The sequence below is a fragment of the Saccopteryx bilineata genome, chromosome 6 (genome assembly GCF_036850765.1).
Source record: "Saccopteryx bilineata isolate mSacBil1 chromosome 6, mSacBil1_pri_phased_curated, whole genome shotgun sequence".
In the NCBI taxonomy this organism is placed as follows: Eukaryota; Metazoa; Chordata; class Mammalia; order Chiroptera; family Emballonuridae; genus Saccopteryx; species Saccopteryx bilineata.
In genome coordinates this window covers 189,309,699-189,332,176 of record NC_089495.1, presented here as the reverse complement: position 1 = coordinate 189,332,176, position 22,478 = coordinate 189,309,699, and the positions used below count along the sequence as shown (strand labels likewise).

At 45.9% G+C, this 22,478-nt stretch overlaps 1 protein-coding gene across 4 annotated transcripts in view; it reads left to right on the top strand.

The window, feature by feature from the left end:
• The window catches only part of TSHZ2 (teashirt zinc finger homeobox 2), a 441,429-nt gene that overhangs the window by 202,045 nt on the left and 216,906 nt on the right, over window positions 1-22,478 (top strand). The window lies entirely within an intron of this gene.

The following is a 22,478-nucleotide window of genomic DNA, read 5'->3' as shown; positions in this document are numbered from 1 at the left end:
CCAAACTCATTCAAATATTTCTAAAAACTGGCCATGCATGGCAGGAATATTTACACCACAGAAATCAGCAAAAACTACAATTTGGGCCTTTTTTTTTTGAGAACTATACGTTAAACATTTACCAGCCCTCCACTGCTGAAAGCCATTGATTTATTGATTTTTTTTTTTTTTTTTTTTTTTTTTTTTTTTATTTTTCTGAAGCTGGAAATGGTGAGAGACAGTCAGACAGACTCCCGCATGCACCCGACCAGGATCCACCCGGCACGCCCACCAGGGGCGATACTCTGCCCACCAGGGGGCGATGTTCTGCCCCTCCGGGGCGTCGCTCTGCCGCGACCAGAGCCACGCTAGTGCCTGGGGCAGAGGCCAAGGAGCCATCCCCAGCGCCCGGGTCATCTTTGCTCCAATGGAGCCTCGCTGCAGGAGGGGAAGAGAGAGACAGAGAGGAAGGTGAGGGGGAGGGCTGGAGAGGCTGATGGGCGCCTCTCCTGTGTGCCCTGGCCAGGAATCGAACCCGGGACCTCTGCACGCCAGGCCGACGCTCTACCACTGAGCGCCATTGATTTTTCAAACCTGGTTCAACATCTGAATTGTCTGAAGAATTTTCTGTAGTACAAATTCACAAACCCCCTGCAAACATTCTGAACCAGAACGTCTGGGCTGGAAGCCTTGCCAATGTACCTCTTTGATAAAACTCTGCAGGAAACTGAGGATTTGAGGACCACTAGTGAAGTGGTCAGTTCTAAGAAGAAATCTCAGCCTCTTGCACTCAAATCCATGTCACTTTTGCCACGTGGTCCTCCTAGGTTGCCATCCTCACCACCTGTATTGTTTGGGGAGCAGGATGCCACACCACGGTGTCCCCATTACTGAAGACGGTTTCTTTTCACCTGCCTGCAGGCACGCATCCCACCGCCTTTCTTCACTGTCACCCGCCTTTGCTCTGAATCTTTTATCCCATTTCCAAGTCATTCCGAGTCTGGCATCCACCTAAATACAACCGCGTGGGGGAAGGAGGCAGCAGTAGGTTCGCAGTCATCCCTCATCAATCACTGGAGGGTAGGTCCCTTCTTTGCAATCTAAACATGAGAGCCTGCCCCCTCTTGGGGGTGGGCTATGGGCAGGGATGCTAGGGTTTAAAAAAAAAACAACATTTTGGGGCCAGACCTCAAGAAACCCCAAGGGCGTTATCTTCCTAATTACACTTTTGCCATTTGTCATTGAGCCTGGTCATTCCAGGGGCCCCTGCCTTTGTGCGTATGTAGCCAAAATGAGTTTTAAACTGCAGAGGGAGCTACCTAATCAATTTCCTTGGCCCGAGCCTCTTAGAATCCAATATACCATAGATACAGGACAGTGATAATGATTTGACACTCGCCACACGTCTGGAGGCTACACGGCGCCGGTGAAAAAAAAAAAAATGTCATGCCCAAATGAGTATTGTTGGCCTCTAGTCCTAACACAACACCAAGAAAACATTGCAGTATTATGAGAATTTCTGTTCCCTCTGTCGATATTTTCAAGATGGTTCTTACTTCTGAGCAGGTATCGATTGTGTATAGGTTAGGACCCCCAGTGCCATTTGTCATTTCTGATATAATATCGTGTTATCGTTTAAAGCCGTAATGGGAGAGGTGTCTGTGCTTAAAGCAAACCGTTGTCTCGAGCTTTGATAAATGGCTAGATGGTCTTTGTTTCTGCAGCAGTGAGCAGTTGGCTGGCTATTTGCTTTACCTTTTATCCAAGAATAACTGTGTGATGGGTTCTGGAAGCGAGCAGTATCATTTTGTCAGATGTGGTTCATGGCGAGCCGGGTGGTCCTAGCAGAACAGCTGTGGGATTTTAGCACCCGACAGGATGTTAGCAGAGGGCCTGTGTAAATCTGAAACAACTCAGCCTCCACATGGTTGCTTTTGGTTGAAAAGTTCCCAGTGCTGTTTTTCTTTTTTTCTTAAGGTGAGAGGACAGGAAATGCTGATGGGAAAGAAAAAAAAATGTGCTTTAGATAATAATTTTATTCAGACCGATCCTTTCTGAGAAGGAGCGATTTGAGGGGAGAGGGTGGTGCTCTGTCACCCGGGAAAACCTGAACTTGGTAATGAGAGGCTGTTTTTAACAATTGCATGTCTCTGTTCAGCAATAATGGGCCTCTCTTCATGTATCATTGGGGCCCTCGGAAATGTGGCACGCAGAGAATCTGGGAGCTCTCTGATGCTGTACCTGCAGATATTCGTGGGTGCGATGGTGACATTTAATCCAGGAGAACAGGCAGTTTGTCAGAACAAAGAGCAATGGTTTTGTGCCTACAGTTCCCTCCTCAAAATTCATGAAAAACAAAATGCTCCCACAATTTTAATGCAGCTTTGCATGGTGGCAAGGGCTGTCATTCTCCTCTGCCTCCGTTATCACAGAGGGAAGGGCCAGTCATGTGTCATTACATAAATGGCACACCAGGCACACTGCCTCAGCTCTAAATGTGAAAGGAGCTTGGGGGAAGTCCCTGACATGAATCTTAGCTCCGCACCGGGGGGTAGTCACCCCGTCCCTGGCTTTCAGAGAAGTTCACCAAGTTTTCAGTGTTTGCTGTGAAATCAACACTCAACCAGAGATACAAAGGGAAGCTAGGAGACTTTGTTTTCTAGTGTCCACCTTTAGCTTTGACATCTCCAGGAACAGGGAAGCTTTTGACATGGTCCATACTTTTTCAACAGTATGATTTTTAATTAATGAAGTGCACATGCCAGGCAAAGGAGAGGGCTCGTGGAGTAAACGCGGGTATGGGACAGAAAATAAGTCCACAAGTCTCATTAGGATTTGGTGTCAATCAATAGGAGAAAACGGCCCAAATATTGATACATATGTTTATAATTACATATATGTCTCTAGTCTAGAACCATCATACCCACACACAACATACAAATGCACATTCAGAAATGTGCATACTCTTAGAAATGCAGTTTAGATATGAACTGCTCACCTAATGTTTAGTACCATGTCCTGTAATATGTTAATATTTTAAAATTATATGCGAGGCATTTATGTGCATCAGTGCATTGTATTCTCACAGTATCTTTAAATTGATATTGTGAAAAGATGTGATTAACCCATTTTTCAGATGACAAAAATAAGGTTGGAAAGAACTGCCCTTCTTTGCTCAAGAGCATACAGCTTAGAAGTGGCAGATTCTCGGCTTGTGCCATTTTTAATAGGTCACACAAGGATTTGCATGTCATCTACCGTATATGTTGGCAGTTATGACAAGGTATGCAAATATAAAGAAAGAATTTCCTCCCAGATATTTTAAAATCAAGGTCTAGCAGAGTTCCAGGGGAAGAAAATATATATTTCCATCTTTTTTTTTAAAATGAGATTCCCAGAACAAAGAGATTTGAGACTTAGAATTCCTATGACCTTAGACCAACAAAGTCAAATGACTGCAAGAGTCAGATAGATAACGTAAGTCACGTGGGGGTGGGACAATAGGGAGTGGTGTGGACTGTGGTGACCTCCAGAGCACATGTCCTAACTAAAAGGTGGGCTGTTGCTTAGTTCCAGCTAACTGGCAGGCAGAAATATGGGCCCAGTGGTACCAGATCACTTGATTGTTGATTTTTTTTTAAAGACAAAATTCTCTGCACAGACTTTTTGACATTTTCCCATAGCTTTATGATTTGTAACTATTGGCAAATAATTCATCACTTTTAAAAAATACTGGTCATTTGTGGCTCTGGTCAGGTAGCTCAATTGGTTAGAACATTGTCCTGATACACCAAGGTTGTCAGTTTGATCCCCGCTCAGGGCACATTCAAGAATCAATCAATGAATACCTAAATGAGTGGAACAACAAATCAATGCTTCTCCCTCCATTCCTCTCTCTCTCTCTCTCTCTAAAATCAATCAATCAATAAAAATAAAAATACTGGCAATTCAAACAAAACACATTTGTGGGCAGTGTATGGCCTCAGGGCCACCAGTTTCCAACCTCTGCAGTCAGACTTTACCGCCTCTTCTGCTGACCCGTGACCTCGGTTACTCATGCTGCTGGCCTTGCTTCAGTGCTGTGGCTTCTGGGGGGCCGCTCCTCATGAATTACTGGACTAAAATAAGCATGGGATGCTCTTCTCGGAAACGGCTGGGCTTTGGTCTGTGGATTGGTCAACTTCACTGGCCCAGGTTTAACGGCTTATTTTTATGTTTCCTTCATGTCCTAAAGTTCTAGGTTTGTTCTGAGCTTTAAAGACATCAGTATAAGAACTGCATCGTGTGTACCCTTCTCAGCAAATGCGCCCACAGAGTAGACCTTTCTGAACTCTATAAGACCCTTCGTGACCCAGCCTCCTCTGGTCTTTGTGATGTCCCCTCTGGCCACTCCTCTCACAGACATTTCTATTCAGTGCTTTTGGATTTATTTCTTTCTCTCTTCCAGAGATCCCTCTGAGCTCAGGTCCCCCCAGGGGTCCTGGCGCTGTAATTCCCCATGGCTGAAATGTCCATCCAGCCAACCTTACTTTGCCTGACTCGTTCTCATCCCTCAGGTCTCGGCTCAGACACCACCTTGTCAGAGCTGTCCCGCCTGACACCTGAGCTACAGTAATATGACCTCACCCTCCAGCCATTCTCCACCCCACTGCACCCTGTTTTGTTTTCTGCATATTGGTTCTCAATATCCTAAGTTATTTCATTTATTTATTTACTCATTATTAGAGTCTGCAGGTATACTGATTTCTTTTTTTAAAAAATAATGAGTAGATTCTCAAGCCAGGCAACCTAGATTCAAATCCCAGCTCTGCTCCTTTCTCATTCTGTGACTGTGGGCTGGTCACATCACCTCGCCTTACCTGTTTCCTCATCTGTAAAATGAAAAAATTGAGGAGAGTAATAATAATAGTACCTCACAGAGGTGTTATAAGAATTAAATATATTACTATTGATAAAGTACTTAGAACAAATACTTGTAAAGTATTTGGAACAACACATGGCACATATAGTAAGCACAAGATTAGCAATGGCAATTACTGTTATCATCATCACCATCACCATCATCACCATAATCACTATCTCCACCATCACCATCATCATCATCATCATCGTCGTCATCGTCGTCGTCGTCATAGTCACCATCATTACTGTTAACAATATCGTCGTCATCATCTTCCACATTAAGAATGTTAACTTCCATGTAAGAATAGTTGCTACCTTTCTTTTTAAGTAGAACAGAGTAAGTTCTCAGGAAAGTTATAAAATAAATGAATGACAGAAAGGAAACCTTGAAGAGGCAGTACAATACAATGTATTTATCACTGCATGATTAATTTCTTAAATGTCCTTTCCTTCTTTCTTTGTGAATCTCTATTGTGTATCTCTTTCTGCATAGGTATCTATTTCTTTTTTTTTCTTAAGTGAGAAGTGGGGAGGCAGAGAGACAGACTGCCACATGCACCCCAACCAGGATGCTCTGTCTAGGGCCATTGCTCTGTTGTTCGGCAACCAAGCTATTCAGTTGAGGTGGAGGCCATGGAGCCATCCTCAGCCCCTGGAGCCAACTTGCTCCAAATGAGCCATGGCTACGGAAGGTGGGGGGAGAGAGAGAGAGAGAGAGAGAGAGAGAGAGAGAGAGAGAGGAAGAAGGAAGAGGAGCAGGTGTGGAGAAGCAGATGGTCACTTCTCCTGTGTGTCCTGTCCAGGAATCGAACCCAGGATGTCCATATGCCAGGCTGACGCTGTACCACTGAGTCAACCAGCCAGGATCGTAGGTGTCTATTTCTATCTCTTTCTTTCTTTCATTGAACTAAGGGTGAGGATGAAGTGCCAAGAAGTTGGTGAAATGGTTCAGTATGTTCTCTAGCCAGTGGTTTCCTTGTGAGCTGATATCTGAAGAATAATCCCCCGCCTGAACCATGTAGCCGCCTCGTATGACTTCCACCAACAGGGTTCAGACACGAGCAGTGGCCGCAGCAGCAGCAGGACCACTGTTTCTGGATTAATGATGTGAGGCGGTGTTGCCTCCCACTCCTGGGCAGAAAGGAAAAGGGAGACAAAAGCCCCAATCAGTGTGTGGATGTGCCGCTCTCAACAAAGAAATTCTGCCATTCCAAACTGTCGAGACCTTTAAAAATAAAAGATGTGCTGTATTTCCAGCACTGTTCAGTATTCATGAGGCCTCGCAGCTTGTTGTAAGGCAAGATGAAAACAATACTCAGTAGATTTTCATAAGTGACATGTAACTGTAAGATTGATAGATGATGCAGTTTTAATGTATGTGAAGTTCAAAACCAACATAAAAGCTGCAAGCTACCTGAACACTGGATTCCAAACCCAGAATTTTTCCAGTGATGAGCCACCTTCCCTCACCCCAGCTCTTCTGCATCTAGAAACAAAAGGTGGCGTCACCCCAAGTAGGGAAGAGTTTCTACTGAACACCCAAGGACAAAGTGTTGGGATGTTTTCACTGGTGGGGTCCTGGGTACATTTTCCACTTCCAATTAATGTGATGAATCATGAGTGATTAAATATCACTGTTACTTCTGCTAATCACTGCCAAGGAAAATGGTTCTGGCTCCTGGGGGTACAGGGAGCACATAGGTCAGCTGTGTTGCTATTAGTGTCCTCAAATGTCCTTGCTTTGTATGTCATAGCTTGTTGGCCACTGCGGGTTTATGTATTTTACACACACACACACACACACACACACACATGCAGTTCTGAATTATATGTGAAATATTGCTGTGTATGTTACCTCTATGTAACATACAGTGAATAAGGGTTTTAAGAATTTTCAGGGTCAGCCTCAATCAAGCAATATTTGTTTTTTTTCCCATGAATGTCCACAACTGAGATTTTCTAAAGAGTTGAACTATACGTATCTTTATCATTGAACCCTTTTTTCCTTTTGTCTTATCACTTGTTGCTTAATGCTGATTGAACGGTGGGACCTGTCAAGTTCTGAACAGGAAGTACTGTGAGGAAGTCTGACACAGACACAAAGAGACAACATGCTAATGAGAAATACACGTACATGCCAGCAGGCCCCCTACCCATGCAATTGTTTCTATGTTGATGAGCCTTCCCTGCTTGCTTGCTTTCTCATTTTAGGGGCGGAGGCTTGGGTTTCTGTTTTTATTTTACTTTGGGTCCAGTCTAGTTAACAGAAAATGGACAAGATTAGAAAAATAAAACATTGCAATAACAGTGACGATTTTGTGAAGATGTCCCGAGGAATAGCCAGTGCTAAAAGGATTTTTACATACACGACAGCCCTACCAGCAGGAAGTATGATTAGCCGAGTTACAAATGGGTACACTGAGACTCAGAGTAGTTAATCAACTAGCACAAAGCCACACAGCTAATAAGTGGCAAGAGGTTGTTATTCACTGTCCCTGCTAGATAGACATCAACAAGATGCACATGTCAGAGCAACATTCTGGACCTTTTCCAGATCAGTGTTGTCCTCACCCTTCCTTGGTGAGAAAACGTTGCTTGTGTATGTCAGACAATAGGGCTTCCAGACAGGGTCCTCCTCCTTTGTGTCATCTGCTGCCAGTCTCTGCGCACAGAGCGGAATGAGGAAGAGAGGACGAAAGGGGTTAGGAGGCCAATGCCCAGTGGGTGTTTGGAAGCCGAGAAATAAATGAGGTTTTTCTGATTTTAAGGTTAACACAAAAACAAAGATGAGTTGCTGACTGAAAAAAAGAATAAGATAATCTGATCTCTAAATTGACCATGCAGAGAAGGGAACAGTGCAGGCCACGAGGACCAGACATAAACCTGTACGAATATACACAGAGAAAGTTCTGGAAGTTCACACATACTAGTGGTAGTCTGAGTATCCTGACAGATGAGAAAATGGAAGTGCGGGAATGGGAGTGACTTATCCTGAGGTACCCAGCTCCTCCTGGGCAAAGCTCGAATCTGAAGGGAGCCTGGTCCTTCTCCCACAACTTGGGCCCACACCTCCTGATTTTCATAGCTGGGGGATTTTCCCATTCTTTCCATTATTTTGACTGGATCTTGTGGAGAAGGATTTTTTTGTTTTGTTTTCTCAGAGAAAGGATAAAGAATCTTCGGGTTGAGACTGGGCCATAGAGACTAAGGTGTCATTGAGTCCATAGTAGGGATCTTCGAGGACCTTAGCCTGCAGATGGAGCCACTGAGCTGACTGGCACACATGACGGGGAGCGTGCGAGCCTCTCACACACTCTACTTGTCCACAGGGTTGTGTCGGGGCCCAGGCCAGGCGCTGACCCACTGAGCATGACTGGCACACATGACGGGGGGCGTGCGAGCCTCTCACGCACTCTACTTGTCCACAGGGTTGTGTCGGGGCCCAGGCCAGGCACTGACCCACAGGCATTGTCCGTACTGAAATGTGAAGAAATTTCCTCCTTGGGGCAAATGGTTTTTTAAATAGGTTTAAAAAAATACTGCAACTGGTCCCTTGTATTTCAGGAAAGGGTCTCATATCAACTCCCTAGAGTTTGGAGAAAAATAAGAACATTCTCCGGTCTCCTCCTCCCCATCTTCTTTGTCTTGTCTCCTTCTGCTGGGCCCACCACTGCTCTGCACACAGCTCCGTCCACAGCCCTGTTGGGACAGCTGTGGGTGTCCTTGGGGCCCTCACACCCAGGCAGTGGCTGCTGGCATCAACACACTACGTACTTCCTGTGCCCCTCGGCACACCCCTTTTATAACAGTCATCATATTTGTTATCTCTTTTGTTTACTTGTCTCCCTATGACACGATCATCTAATTGAGCACTGGCTCTGTCTCATCCGTCACCATGTTCCCAGATCTAACCGACAACCTACGTATGACATAGTGGATGTTAAATATTTTTTGACCGGAATGAATGAATGCAGGCACCTACCCTTTCTTTTCCAATGCTCGTAGCATAGGAGTAGGCTAGAGCTTCACAGATGCACAGTAAATAGTTCTTGAGTAACCCAGGAAGCACATCCCAGCTTGCTTCTACCATCCGCTGCAGGAGAGCTGACCTCTTCTTGAACTAAGAGAGAGCCCATCTTCTGTTGAGAGTAGGAGAGCAGTCTGCCTTCCTCCTGGGACCATCTGCTTCTCTTGCGTCCCCGGTAAATGACAAAGCAGATGAGCTGGCCAGCACCCCCTTTCCCTCCCACTCAGATCTCTGACTTTGACGAGATCGGGCGCGTTCAGGGTGGTATGGCCGTAGACAGATCTCTGACTTTGGAGCACAAGTTATATTGTTGGACCTATCTGTGTCTGATGATTCCTTTGTCTGATCAGGTGTTTTGCTGATGGAAACGCTCTATTGGAGTCTCTTCAGTTCATTCCCTCTTGGTGTTCGCCATTTCCAATGGTCTTCTTTGAGCGTGGTGGTGTGTTCTTGACCAGGTGCCTTAAGCTCTTTTGTTGGGTTTTGTTTTTTGGTATGTTTACTTGGTGTTGTCCACGCTGTGCCAGGGACAGTGACCATCTTGAAAGAGGCCCAAACTCTGATTTGTAATCTCACAATGCAGCCTCCCAAGTGCCGGGCTCTCCCCGCCGAGGTGGCTACCTCGAGTTGGCTTTTTTTAATTAAGGCTCCGCATTGTAACTAGTCAATGTACATTATTGGGAGAGTGAATGTCAATGCCACTGCTTTTTCTTTCTCTCCTTTATCTTTGTCAGTGATTCAAAGACATGATTTATGGTTAGTCTCCGACTTTCAGCATCATCCATCAAGTCCTGGTTTCACTACAGGGCTCCACGTTGTAAATCATGCCGAAGGGTTGTCACTCATTCCCCTTAACCCTTTAGGGTTGTGTTTCAGGGTCGCCTTCCAAGAAGGAAACTTTGTAAGATGGCAGTTGAGGGGGCCTGCCTGGGCATTTGACGGGGGTTTGTGGAGCCAGTGGCATTAACTGCTTGTCCTAAAATGATAATTATGAAGACCCGGGTGAAGCCTGGGCTCACCTCCATCAGGCCGTACAGGACGAGAAACGCACGCCGGGTGACTTATTCCTGAACTGGCTCTGTTCTGTTCCGAAATGTCCGTTAGGGATGTGAAGTGCTGAGTTTCCCTTCGGAATCAATCACAGGCTAGATCTGGTTGTGACCTTGCAAGGACCCATTAGCAGCTGCTATTTCAGGCTTTGTAAATGAACAGTCCTCTCCTCCAACTACTCTTTCTCCCTTTTTTTTTTTTGTCACATCTGTACCGCTCTCAAGTTCCCCGTCCCTCTCTCACACCGGGGAAGGTGAGAGGGACGCGAGGGGCGAGGTGGAAGACCGGAATTTGTCGGCGGAGGAGCGGCCCATCTTATGGAGTCAGATCTCCCCGCTGGCCAGTGCCCGGTCACGGCCAAACTCGGTCCCCGGCCTCCAGCCTTGGAGACACGGAACACTTGGTGGAGGCCAAATCCAGCCAGCTGGCACTGAACACATGAGGAGCTCTCCTATCAGAAGTCATCGAGGGTCATTGATGAAAAACTTATGTTTGGGATCTACTGGTTCCGTCCTCAGCCGGTTGGTAGCAATTTTACGCCTGAGTTGTGCTTAGGTCTGCTCTGCCTGGGTAAGCTGCTGAAAGCGACACATATATTGGCAAAAGATAGAGAGCCAACTAAACTGAAAGGTTGTAAACTATGGACGTTTGTTCTCCCAACAGTGCTACCCTCCTCCCTTCGAAGATGAACCCTTCCTTCGATGGTGTTTGAGGGCCCGGGGTGTGTATGTTTTCACACACGGAGGGCTGAACATGCCCATCGTCTTAATTTTTTGCAAAAAACTTGGGCGGATCTCATCTGAGGTGTTAACGCACCTTGGTTTCCTAGGACAGTGACCGTAAAGAACCCCCCCCCCATTACCTGCTCTTCTCATGTCCCAGCGTGCCAAACAGCCGGTCTTATTATTTTATCTTTCTTGGAAAGAGCACAAGGATCTTTTCAAACTTTAAGTGACCCAGAAGCTATTAATCCTCCTAACAGCCTTGGAAGGCAGGTAAACTGTTGCCGAGCTAGTATTTCACCCAGAAAGCCTCTCCTCCTGCCCACCCCCCTGCTCAGAAACCAGATTTATATGGTATACACAGTGTCTGCAGACCTAACTACAGGTGACTTAGACACGGGGAGGCTACAGATTAATGTGCCCATTCAGAATGATGTATTCTATTTTTTTGTGCTGAGAGCAGCGCGGATGGCCTGCTGGTGAGGCATCGAGGAGGCCAATCTCGTCCTGCCCTTGCAGCCTGTTACAGAAGGGACTTCAGCCGTGGGGAAGTCAGCTGCTGCCATGCGAATTCTGTCAATAAGACGTCTTCTGTTTATGCCGCATGGATTTTGTTACGCCCCCGATCAAAAAGGCTGCTCAAGACAGCTCCTGGGATTAATAGGCAACATTAGGAACCTCGTTCCCTCTCAGTGAATGAGGGGGATTCTCCTTTCTCCAGATGGCCTGTCCCTGGAATAATTACAAATTTTTGCAATGTTCATTGAGACCCAGGAACAGGATCCCAGAGGCATCGAAATCAGCCACTAAACTGTGCTTTCAATAAATTAGAATACGCCACCTAGTGAAGCTCGTAATTAGTATGCCACCTCGGATACTAGGAGGAACTCTCCTATCTAAAAGACTAGGAGGCCTCATTCTGGTCCACTTACTGAGACCTCTTACTGGAAGGAACCCTGCACTATAGGCAAGACTCTAGAAAGCAAAAGAAAGTGTGATGGAAGTAAAGTGGTCCAGCTCTCTCTGTCTGAACCTAGCCCATTGGTCTGATACCTGGATGTCTGGTTGGAAGCATACAGAATGGTGAATTACCCACCTTTCAAAAACAGGCTGACAAAAAAATAATACCCTTTAGACAACACATGGGTTCAGGTTTCTGGTTAAATTCCAGGCAATTCTAATCTATTCCATTCTGAATGGCACAAATCTTGGCAGACCTGTACTCAGTGATTCCTATTTGCCAGATTTACAGTACTGGCGGATTTCAATGAATTGTTCGAATTCATACATCACAACCCCCTGGCAGCCAGGCACAGACGGTGCAGCCCCTGCCTTCCCGGGGCCGTGTTCCCTGCGCCCTCTGCACACAGAAAATTCGGAGCTGTGTGTGTTTCAGTGCAGAAGTGACGCCCCTTCTTACCACTTTCTCTCTCTCTGTCTCTATTGGTAATTTTTCCTCCCCTCCACCCCATCCTCTTTTTCATTTCTGTTTTGTCAAATAACAGTGTGACTTTGTCTTTGACATTAAACAGTTGTATATACTTTTAGCAGAGTTTGTTTACTCCATCTGTATTTCCAATCAGTGCAGAAGGTTTACCAAAGTGGTTCATTACTGATTTATTTATGGTGTATTTAGATAGCAAATATGGAACTGTCAGCAGTTGCTGGCTAAACAGTGTTGACAGACATTAATAACATATGGTATGGCAATGGAATTATGATCTTTAAATTTTTTTAAAATTTTGATCCTCAACATGCAATTTAGGGTTATACCATTTCTTAGGGAGTTGAGTGCAACAAGAAAAGACTTTTAAAGAAACTATGTTGTCTTTTATTTGCAACCTTTGGGGTTTCCTGGTGGTGACATTAACATCTTCTGCGTCTGTTTAGCTGTTCGATTTAATGGAAGACAAATCCTCCCAAAGGTTTCATTTACTCCTGCAAACTGAAGCCACTATATTCACACCGTGGGAAATGGCCCTGATTTTCCCAACCTTCAGTCGCCATCAAGCATATAATTGATTTCTCCCTCCTCAATACATTCCTCATTAGAAAATAAAGTTTTAAATATTTAAATGTTACTAAGTGCTGTTGCAGACAGGGCTGGTCTGACCTGACAGCCATCCATTCATACCTGGCTGAGCAGACACGTGGTTGAATTTTTTTACTTTTAATTGGCTGTTCTTTTGAGCTCACATGGTTTACTCCAGCAACAAGAAAAGCAACTGGTATACCTGGGCTGTGACAGAATTCAGCCCACCTGCTTAGAAGTAGGAGACCACATTTCAGCTGGACAGTGACCCAATAGACAACGGCATTTCTCTTTGGCATAGGACCATTTCATGGTTCTGCAAAAATGATCCCATTTTCCAGAATCGAATTCTGTCTCTTGAAAATGATATCCAAAGGACGTTCTAGTTCACAGAAGACGGAACTAGAAGTTCTCTAGAGCAGTGAAGGGCAGTGATGGAACCTACTGAGAATTTGGTGAAGCCAATGCCTTCTCAGATCATTTACACACGTGTTACCTGTCATGTTCGGGCTTTGGCATCCTGGAAAGCCTGCTGTTCCAGACAGGTAACCCAGGTAAGAACGAGCGATCGTTCAGTCCCTGACGTGGTCTTCTTTGTGTGTGAAGAGCAAGTGTTTGCGCTGCGTTCCTAACATGAGAGTGGGAGACAAGATGGACCAACGGGCTCATGGATTGAGTCCCTCTCAGGCACTCGAAGCTCTCTCAGTGTCTGATACATGTCATCACACTGGATCTTCAGAGCACTCTAGGGAACAGGTATCATTCCCACATGGCAGATGGGGAAGTTGAGACTCGGGGGTAAATGACCTGCCCAAAGTCACGTAGTTGGGAAGTGAAGAAGCTATGAGTCCAATTCAGACAGTCTTATTCCCAAGCCAATCAAATGGTGGATTTCGATTAAAGTAAAAGATAAAGAGAAACTTGTATGTTTTTACCTTTCTTGTTTTCACTGTTTTTGAACTGTAAAGCATTTTGGACATTTTCCAGTGCAAATCTCTCATTTTACATTTGAGATAACTAAGCCCAGAGGAGCTCCAAGACTTGCCACAGGTTAAATGATTAGGGGCTGAGCCGGGGCTGCTTATCCTGACCCCACATCTGGCTTTGGCAGTCAATGCCGTACCATCTTCTTAATGGCCTCAAAGCTTGAACTGAAACATATCGGTGGCTAATTTTGAAATATATCCAATACTTGAGGCCTATTAATGATACGAGAGGGTAAGGATCATGGAAGCCATCTCTGTCTTAATCCGAATGTCTCTACTGCTAAAACTCAGAAGAAATTATAAGTTGCCATGGCCATAGCACATACTTCCTCAGTTCTCTGTTCGCACCCCGCCTCTGACACTTCCTGGCTGTGCGATTTTAGACAAGCCCCAGCACCCATCTGAAGTTGTAGTTCTGTTATGCAAGTGACTTAAATGGAAGATTCAATGCAAAGTCACACTTACAGAGCCAGGCATAAAAGTCTTAATCATTAAATGTTAGTTTGTAGGATTCTACTTATTATGAGTGTATATAGAACTAAAATCAAAGTGCATGAATATTGAGTATTCAGTGTAGACATCTTCTAAGCTCGGCCCTCGCATCTTCAAAGCCAGACACCATGAAACTCCCTTGCATCACATCCTCCACATGCCAAGTTTCTAACCTCCCTGTCTCTCACCTCTAGATTTAAGGGACTCGTGAATTAGGTCAAGCGCCCTAGATAGTCTTTCTGTTTTCAAGTCATCTGATTTAGCTCTTCATTACATTCCCAGCAGGACCTAGGTTACTATTTGATATAACACAGATAGGAGAAGGTGTACACAGTACATGTCAGGGGCCGGGAATCTTGTGGAGCATCTTAGAACTCTGCCCACCGCCTCAGCTCTCTAATCCATGAAATGGGGATGGGTACTAATACCCCTGTCACAGATGTTCATGAAAATGAAATGTGCATCAGTCACCGCAGTAGCTGATACAACACACACGCGCAGTATATGGCAGCTCTTGGTCCCTGGAAAGGAAAATAAGTCTTGGGCATGGACTGATTAACCAGACTAAGGGAGTCTAGGGCTTAGCCCTGAAAATAATTGATCAATCAGCAAGAACATTTTATGGAACACCAAGACACTTCGCTGGGGGCTGGGTGACAATGGCCAGAAGCTGTGATGGAAGGAGGAGCAGAGCTGCTCCGGTGGGAAAATAAAAGGGGACAGAGAGCACCCCTGGTTTCTTGGGGAGTCTGCTATCTTGCCTTTCTCCCCTGCAGTGGTTGTGATGTTTGAGCAGCGGCCTATGAGAATGAGAGGCCTGTGGCCAACCTGGGGGACAGGCTCACCGGGCTGTGTGAACAGCCAGTACAAAGGCCCTGAGGTAGAAGTTCACCATAAAGGCCAAGAAATGCCAAGGAGTTCAGTGTGGTCTAGTGTAGAAAACAAGGAGGAGAGGAAAAGAAACTGAGTCAAATTGGTGAGAGAGTTGGTTGAACTTTGCATAACTGATGACATTAAGGGATAATTATTATAATTGTTTTGGATATGAGAATGGTACTGTTTCAAGTAAGGAAAGATCTTTTCTTTTAGAGATTTATACCCAAACTTGTATGGGTGAAATGATATAAAGTCTGGGATTTGCTTCAGAATAATGTTGGTGGGGACAGTAGTTGGAGGCTCAGCTGAAACAAGACTGTCCATGAGTTGATAAATATTAAAACTGGTTGATGGTACATGGGGATGTATTGTCAGTTGGATCTACTTTTGGATGTGTTTGAGATTCCCCCTTTCAAAGGAAGTTTTAGAAGAAAAGAGTCAAAAGAACTGGCAAGAGTCCAAATCATAGAAGGCCATAGAACCAGTTGAACGACCTTTTTTCTCTAAGAACAATAGAAAAGCCTGATGGTTTTGAGCAGCGGAGTCGCCTGACCTGCTGTGTTTTCTATGGCTCACATCACTGCTGTGTCCAGATGGACGGTGGAGCACTCGGTTCATTTCCTCTCGCTGCTGTGACAGATGACTACAGAGTCCCTGGCTTCAAACCACAGAAACATATCATGTGACAGTTCTGGAGACCAGAAGTCCAAAATCAGTCTCACTGGGCTGAAATCGAGGTGTCGGCAGGGCTGCATTCTTTCCACAGGTTCTGGGAGATAATCCATTTCCTTGTCACTTTCTGGCTTCTAAAGGCTGCCCACAGCTCTGGGCTCACGGCCCCTTCCTCCAGCTCCAGGCCAGCAATGGCGTCACTCTGACCCCTGCTTCTGTTGTCACATCTTCCTCTCTGACTCTGACCCTCCTGCTTCCCTCTTATCAGGTTCCTTTGAGAGCCACCTTAGATAATCTAGGGAAATCGCCTTATCTCAAAATCCTTAACTTCATCGTGTCAGCAAAATGTCTTTTGTAATATGAGGTAACATAGTCGCAGGTTCCGGAGATTAGGATGTGGACATCTTTAAGGAGCCATTATTCTGCTTCCTGTGGGGCGAGGGTGGCCCAGAGAGTCAGGCGGGAGGCTTCTGCAGGCGTTCCTATGAGGGAGGGAGGGCTCTGTGCTTCCTCGCCCTCAGCACAATGACATTTGGGACCAGACATTTTTTGTGTTGTAGAGGACTGCTATGCACTGTAAAATGTTTAGTGGCTTTGCCTCACTAGATGCCAGTACCATCCCTCCCCCACCAAGTTGTGACAATTGAAAATGTCTCCAGACATTGCCAAGTGTCCTGTGGTTGAAATTCGTTGGATCAGGGAAGAGATGGCAAGAAGCTACTGGAACCTGGCTCTTCTGAGAGCAGCCTGACGGGTTTCGTCTGCCCCCTCCCCCCCCCCCACCTCCACCCCCTTGCTAAGCACTGCCAGTAATGAGAGCAAATTCCTCTAGGTCTGTGTTGCTCACGTGGGCAGTGTGGAAGCAGAACCTGGTAACAGACTACTGTTGTCACATGTCTCCATAAGCTCCTCCCCAACTACGTACATTGCTGCTCAATGGCAGAGGCCATGGCTGTTATACCTCTCCCCCACCACCTACCCTGATGACTGTCAGACCTCAGCGAATGCCTGCTGGCTTTGATCTCATCATTACAGCCTCACTCCCCCTACACCTTCGCCTCGCCTTACAGGACAGGGACTTGGCTGGCGTATCAATTTCTCCTCTAAACAAAATTTAAGGCTCTGTGTAAACTAAGTGCTTTGGAATCCTTGCACAAAAGAAAGAGATAGAAACACAAAGACTTTACAGGCTGGGACATGGTTCCCGATGGTGTGGCTATGTGGATATTCATTAGGAATGATTTTCTATACTTTCTTATCATTGCTAATGTTTATTGAGCACTTGCTCTGTGTCAGGCATGGGGCTTGGTATATAGGTATCATCTCCAGCTTCACAGCACCCTGAAGAAACAGAAGCTAATATTAAGCCTATTCTATAGATAGGGAACATAAGACTGAGGGTGGTTAAGCAACCCACCGAATTCCCGTCATGTAGGCAGATGATACAATTCAAGACAGTCTGGATTCTGAATCTTTCCTCTTAAATTCTTTATCATATTGCCTCAATTCTCGATGGCCCAGGGTGCTCTGAGTCAATGAACGGAAGTCAATTTTAGCATTAGAAGCTAGCCAGACTTAACTGTTCTCTTTTTTTTTTAATTAAATTTATTGTGGTGACACTGGTTAATAGGATCACATAGGTTTCAAGTATACATTTCTATGATACATGATCTGTATACTGCCTTGTGTACCAAGTTCAGAATAGAGCTACCATATGACCCACCAATCCCTCTACTGGGTATCTATCCAAAAAACTTGAAAACATGTATTCACAAAGACATATACACCTCTGTGTTCATTGCAGTATTATTCACAGTGGCCAAGACATGGAGACAACCAAAGTGTCCTTCGATCAAGGATTGGATAGAGAAGTTGTGGTACATATATACTATGGAATAACTGTCTTCTTGATGGCTTTAGGCTTTGAGCTTTGATGAGTGATATAGCTGCTCACATTTCCTACCTTGGGGAGGGAGAAGGTACGAGGCACTTTTTTATTTCAGGGGAGCAACCGGCCACTCCCTCTCTATTCACTCTGCCTTTCCCCCTTGGCTGCTATGGCCATGTAAAAGTCATTACAGATGAATCACACATAAGCAGATCAGGGGACACATAGGAGCTGTTTGGTCTTTTCCATCCTTTTTGATATGAATCATTGTCATGCACTGAGCTGTAACTGTCCTTACATAACGTTAGCTGCTCTTTTGGATGAGACCACGGGCACAACTTGCCCTTGGGTTCACTGAGAGAGGGTAAAAAAAGTTCTCAGGTGCAAGGGAGGAGTCAGGGCTGAGCAGAACCAAACTTGAGTTTCTCCTTTAGGGGGTGGTCATTGGTTTGGGGACAGGTGTCTCAAACTCACAGAGCGACGGAGCCAGGCAGGTGTGGTAAACTGGCAAAGTGAAAGTGATGCTTGCAGTGGCATGGACATGGATGGGTACTCCGCAATGCCCCCACACCCACACCCCACGGGGACAGCTGAGACTCAGCTCTAGAGAAAAGTGGCAGATGGAATGTGGCCCTGGGCCAGATTTAGGCTTTGCCAAAAGAAATCAGAAAACTGAATTTCTATGTGAAATCTCCTGATCTTTAAATCTTGATAATTCATTTGTTTTAACTGCATGGCCCAAACCTAACCCATCTAGAGACTGAATTCAGTTTATTAACACTTGGTCTGAGAGATTTGATCTGACTCTAGGCCACGTGTGGCTTTTGAGCACTTGAAATAACACTGGTCCAAAATGAGTTGTGCTGTGAGTGTAAAACACACATCATATTTCAAAGGCTTAGTCCAAAAAAACAGCATGTAAAACATCCCATTAATTTTTATATTGATTACATAATGCTATAATATTTTGGATATATTAGGTTAAATAAAATATATTATTAAAATTAATCTCACCCATTTTTTTTCATTTTTAAATGTGGCTATTGGAAATTTAAAATTACATATATAGTTCACATTCTGTGTCTATTGGAGACAATTGCTTGAGGCCTTCAGTCACGCTCCACAACAGACACATAATAATAACAACAGCTACCATTTACTGGGCACTTAACATCTACCATTCTATGAGGCCCCTTTGAGGTTTCTTTTATATAATACTCCAAATAAGCCTTTGAGTTTATTCATATTAATATTCGCCACTTTATAGAAGAGAAAATGAAGGCTAGCTAGAAGGTTAAGTAACTTGCTGGGAGTCACAAAGCTAGCACATGGCAGATGAGATTCCAGATGTGCCTATAGGTCGTGCGGATAGTTAAACCTGAGCAATTAAGCCCTATGTTAACCAAACCTAAAAAAAAATAAGAATTTGGACAAATCTAAGGAGTGTCAGTAGCTGGCTTCAGACATGTGCCTGAGCTTAAAATAGCATTCAGGTTTGCCTAAGAAATCATGGTTTTTCTCCAACTTAGAACCTATGGGCAATGCTTCATGTAAATTCAGAAGACAGAAAATATGTCCATACAGGTGTGCCCTGTTTTGTGCAGGACGTATGCATTCTTTCTACGTTGAGTGCAGACCAAGTCGTTGTGACTCGAAACACATTTGAAATGCACACAAGGAGTTCCAACTGTGCAGAAACCTGTCCTGCGTCCTTGCGGTGTCCTCATGAAAGAATCTGCATCTCTGTCCTTCTGTAAAGATGCAGCCACGACTGTCCGTGTTGTGGGGTGAGACCTTTACCTAGTGGATTTTCCTAGTCAGGAGACCCAAGGGTATTCATCTGATACTTGTCCACATTTTTATGCAGTAGACTCATGGGCAGGAGGGGCGGGAGGCTGTGCATGGATACCCACCCCGCTCTGTTCCAGTGCCTTCATCTGCTTCCAAAAATATGAAATACCAGTGGTAGGAGGCAGGGTGGATCAATGTGAGCCTTGGGTTCAGAGAGTCCTGGGCACAAATCCTGGTGGCATAATTTATGAGCTGTGACCCTAGTCAAGGCATTTAAATTCTTAGAGGCTTAGTCTCCTCGAGTGAAAAATAAAGGCAATAACAGTCACCACATCGGATGGTTGTGAGGATTAAAGGGATGAGGTCTGAAAGCACTCAGCACAGACTCTGGCCCAGAGCAGGGCCTCAGATACATAGTTGCTATTATTAAATCATCATTGCCATCATCATCATCATCCTACCTTTTTTCCTTAGCCCTCGCCTTGGCTTCTCTGACCCTAAAACTCAGGCCTAAACTTTATCAAAGGGTTAAGACCAGTCGAGAGGGGGAAATATTTCATCTGTGAACGGCAAGGTCATGGGTATTTGGATGAAACACTTATCTCTTCAAGGCTTTGCAGCCGGGTCTTTTGTCTCCGGCCTTTCTGAACAGTTCGTGTGGATGCGCAGACACTTGAAGAGTATCAAGCACTCGGCGGGTAGTGGCCGTTGCAAGAAGCCCGGTCCATTTTTCTACCTTTCACCCTGTCAGTGCACGAGGCCTTGGGATTTTTATAATCCAAATTGATACTCTCTAGGAAATCTCTTCCATTCCAGCTCCCTGCGCTGGAAACATTCATTTTCCTACGGGCGCTTCTCCAGGCCTGGGTGGATAACGGGGACTGCGGGCGAATCCGTAACCTTGCCTTGACAAGGTTCGGGCCTTGCTAATTTGAATCTCTCCCATTTTGCTCCCATCCACCTGCTGCCGTTTGATTAATCTGCTCTTGTTTGTGGATTCACTGATCACTTTCTTATTACTCTTCCACCTCCATCCATTTCAGTTTGTGGCGCCTTTCGGGTGATTTCTTACACTACCCCTTAGCCACCTGCTCCAGCCTGACAAATTATCAACTCAAACTGTTGCTTCTGACCTGGCATGGTCTCTTCCCAGGGATACAGATGATGCAGTTCAGAGGGATAATGATGCCCTAATAAACATACAGTTGTTCCTCTTCCCGCCTGCCCTGTTTGAAGTTCAGGCGCGCCGCAACTGCTCGCGGCGGCCCCGGCTAAGTCAGTGGGAAGGAAGGAAACAAAGAAAGCCGAGCAGGTGAGGAATGAGATCAGAGAACTCACGGAGAGCAGGCCTTTCGGGGGGTCTGGCACCGTGTGCTGCTGTGGTTAAACATCAGGAGGGAGCAGCAGGTCCCTTCCTAAATCAGGTCTGTTTGGTGGTCCTGAAGATGGTGGCAAGGAGCTGTGGGACAGAAGTGAGACGCCCTCAGCTGCTGGCCTTGCCCCGTCGTGGTTCTCACTTGTGGGACCACTTCGGACCCTCCGCTCCGCCCAGTGCCACGTATTTGGGTATGAGCAGCCTAAAACCACGCTTTTACAACTTCGACTCTGAAAAATCTTTCCAGATCCCAGGTTCTGGGCTGTAGCTCTTCTAATTGATACTGTTCCTCTCTGCTGGGGGCCAAGTGAAAACAAGTCAAAGAAACACACCCGCAAATAGCCCTGACCTTTGAAAGCTGTGCTTCGGTGTGAGAGTTCTACCACCAGTTTCCCTGTTTACTAGCAGGGAGTTCATTGGCCCCAAGGCCAATTCTTTGGAAAATGTAAATACTTATAGTTTAAGAAAAAAAAATGCAACGTTGAGCCAAGATGAAGACCAGCCTGACGCTTATGTTGAAGAGGAGCCCAGTGCCCTGTCCGTGCCCAAGCTCAGCAGCGGTGCCGGCGAGGGCGGGCTCACCAGCCCGGCCGCCCTTTGCTCTGCACTTTCTCTCCCTTTGGTCAGTCCAGGAATGGAGAAGATGCGAACTCACATCAGCTGTCACCTTCTCGGGGCCAGGCATTTGCCCGTGTTTCTCGTTTACTCCTCTGCTCAGTTCTTTGAAGTAAAAAATTAGTAATGGTGATGTGTGAACGAGGAAGCTGATATTTGGTAAAATAACAAATTCCCCAAGTGTTTGAGACTTGGATGAAACTCTCTGAGTACACGTTGTCCTCCCACGTGTCACTTGAGAATGACGCCCAACATTTATTGAGCGCTTACCGGGTGCCAGGCAGTCTCTGTGCTAAGGGAGGCATGTGGTACCAACGTTGTAAATCTCAACAACCCTGTAGGGTTGGCATTGCTGTCGTCCCTGCTTTATAGACAAGGAAATGAGCTCAGAGCACTCAACCATCTCCCCAGCAGACACACAGTGAAAAGGTGGCAAATTCTCAAGCCTCCTCCCCCACCCCCTTAATCACGACCTGGGCTACCTCCGTTGTTTGGATAATGCCTTCTCTCAGCAAGCAAAATAGGTGACACTGAAGGGCTCTGTGACATCTCGGGGACCCCTCTGCTGCTTTGCAGCTGGTCCAGGAGAGCCTCCAACCCCTGGCCTCCCCTTTCCCCAAGAGCATTACTCCATGAGGATACATCCGTCACTCTTTCCACCTACCCAGTCCTTTTTGGCTTGAGATCAGCCACTCTGAGCTGTGAAGAAGACATTTGAAGAACAACACAATGACGACAGTACTTACACACATTGAAAATACACACAACTTACCCCCAGCTCTGCTCCCAGTGTTCCAGCTGGTGGGCGGCAGGGGACAGAGGCGGGCCCGCAGCATTGGTGCTCTGTCCGGTGGGCGGCAGGGGGCAGAGGCGGGCCCGCAGCATTGGTGCTCTGTGTGGTGGGCGGCAGGGGGCAGAGGCGGGCCCGCAGCATTGGTGCTCTGTCCGGTGGGCGGCAGGGGGCAGAGGCGGGCCCACAGCATTGGTGCTCTGTCCGGCTATGCAATGTTGGGAACCGTCTACATGTGCATCATTCGAGAACTAGTGTCACAAGCTGAAACGCGTCAATAC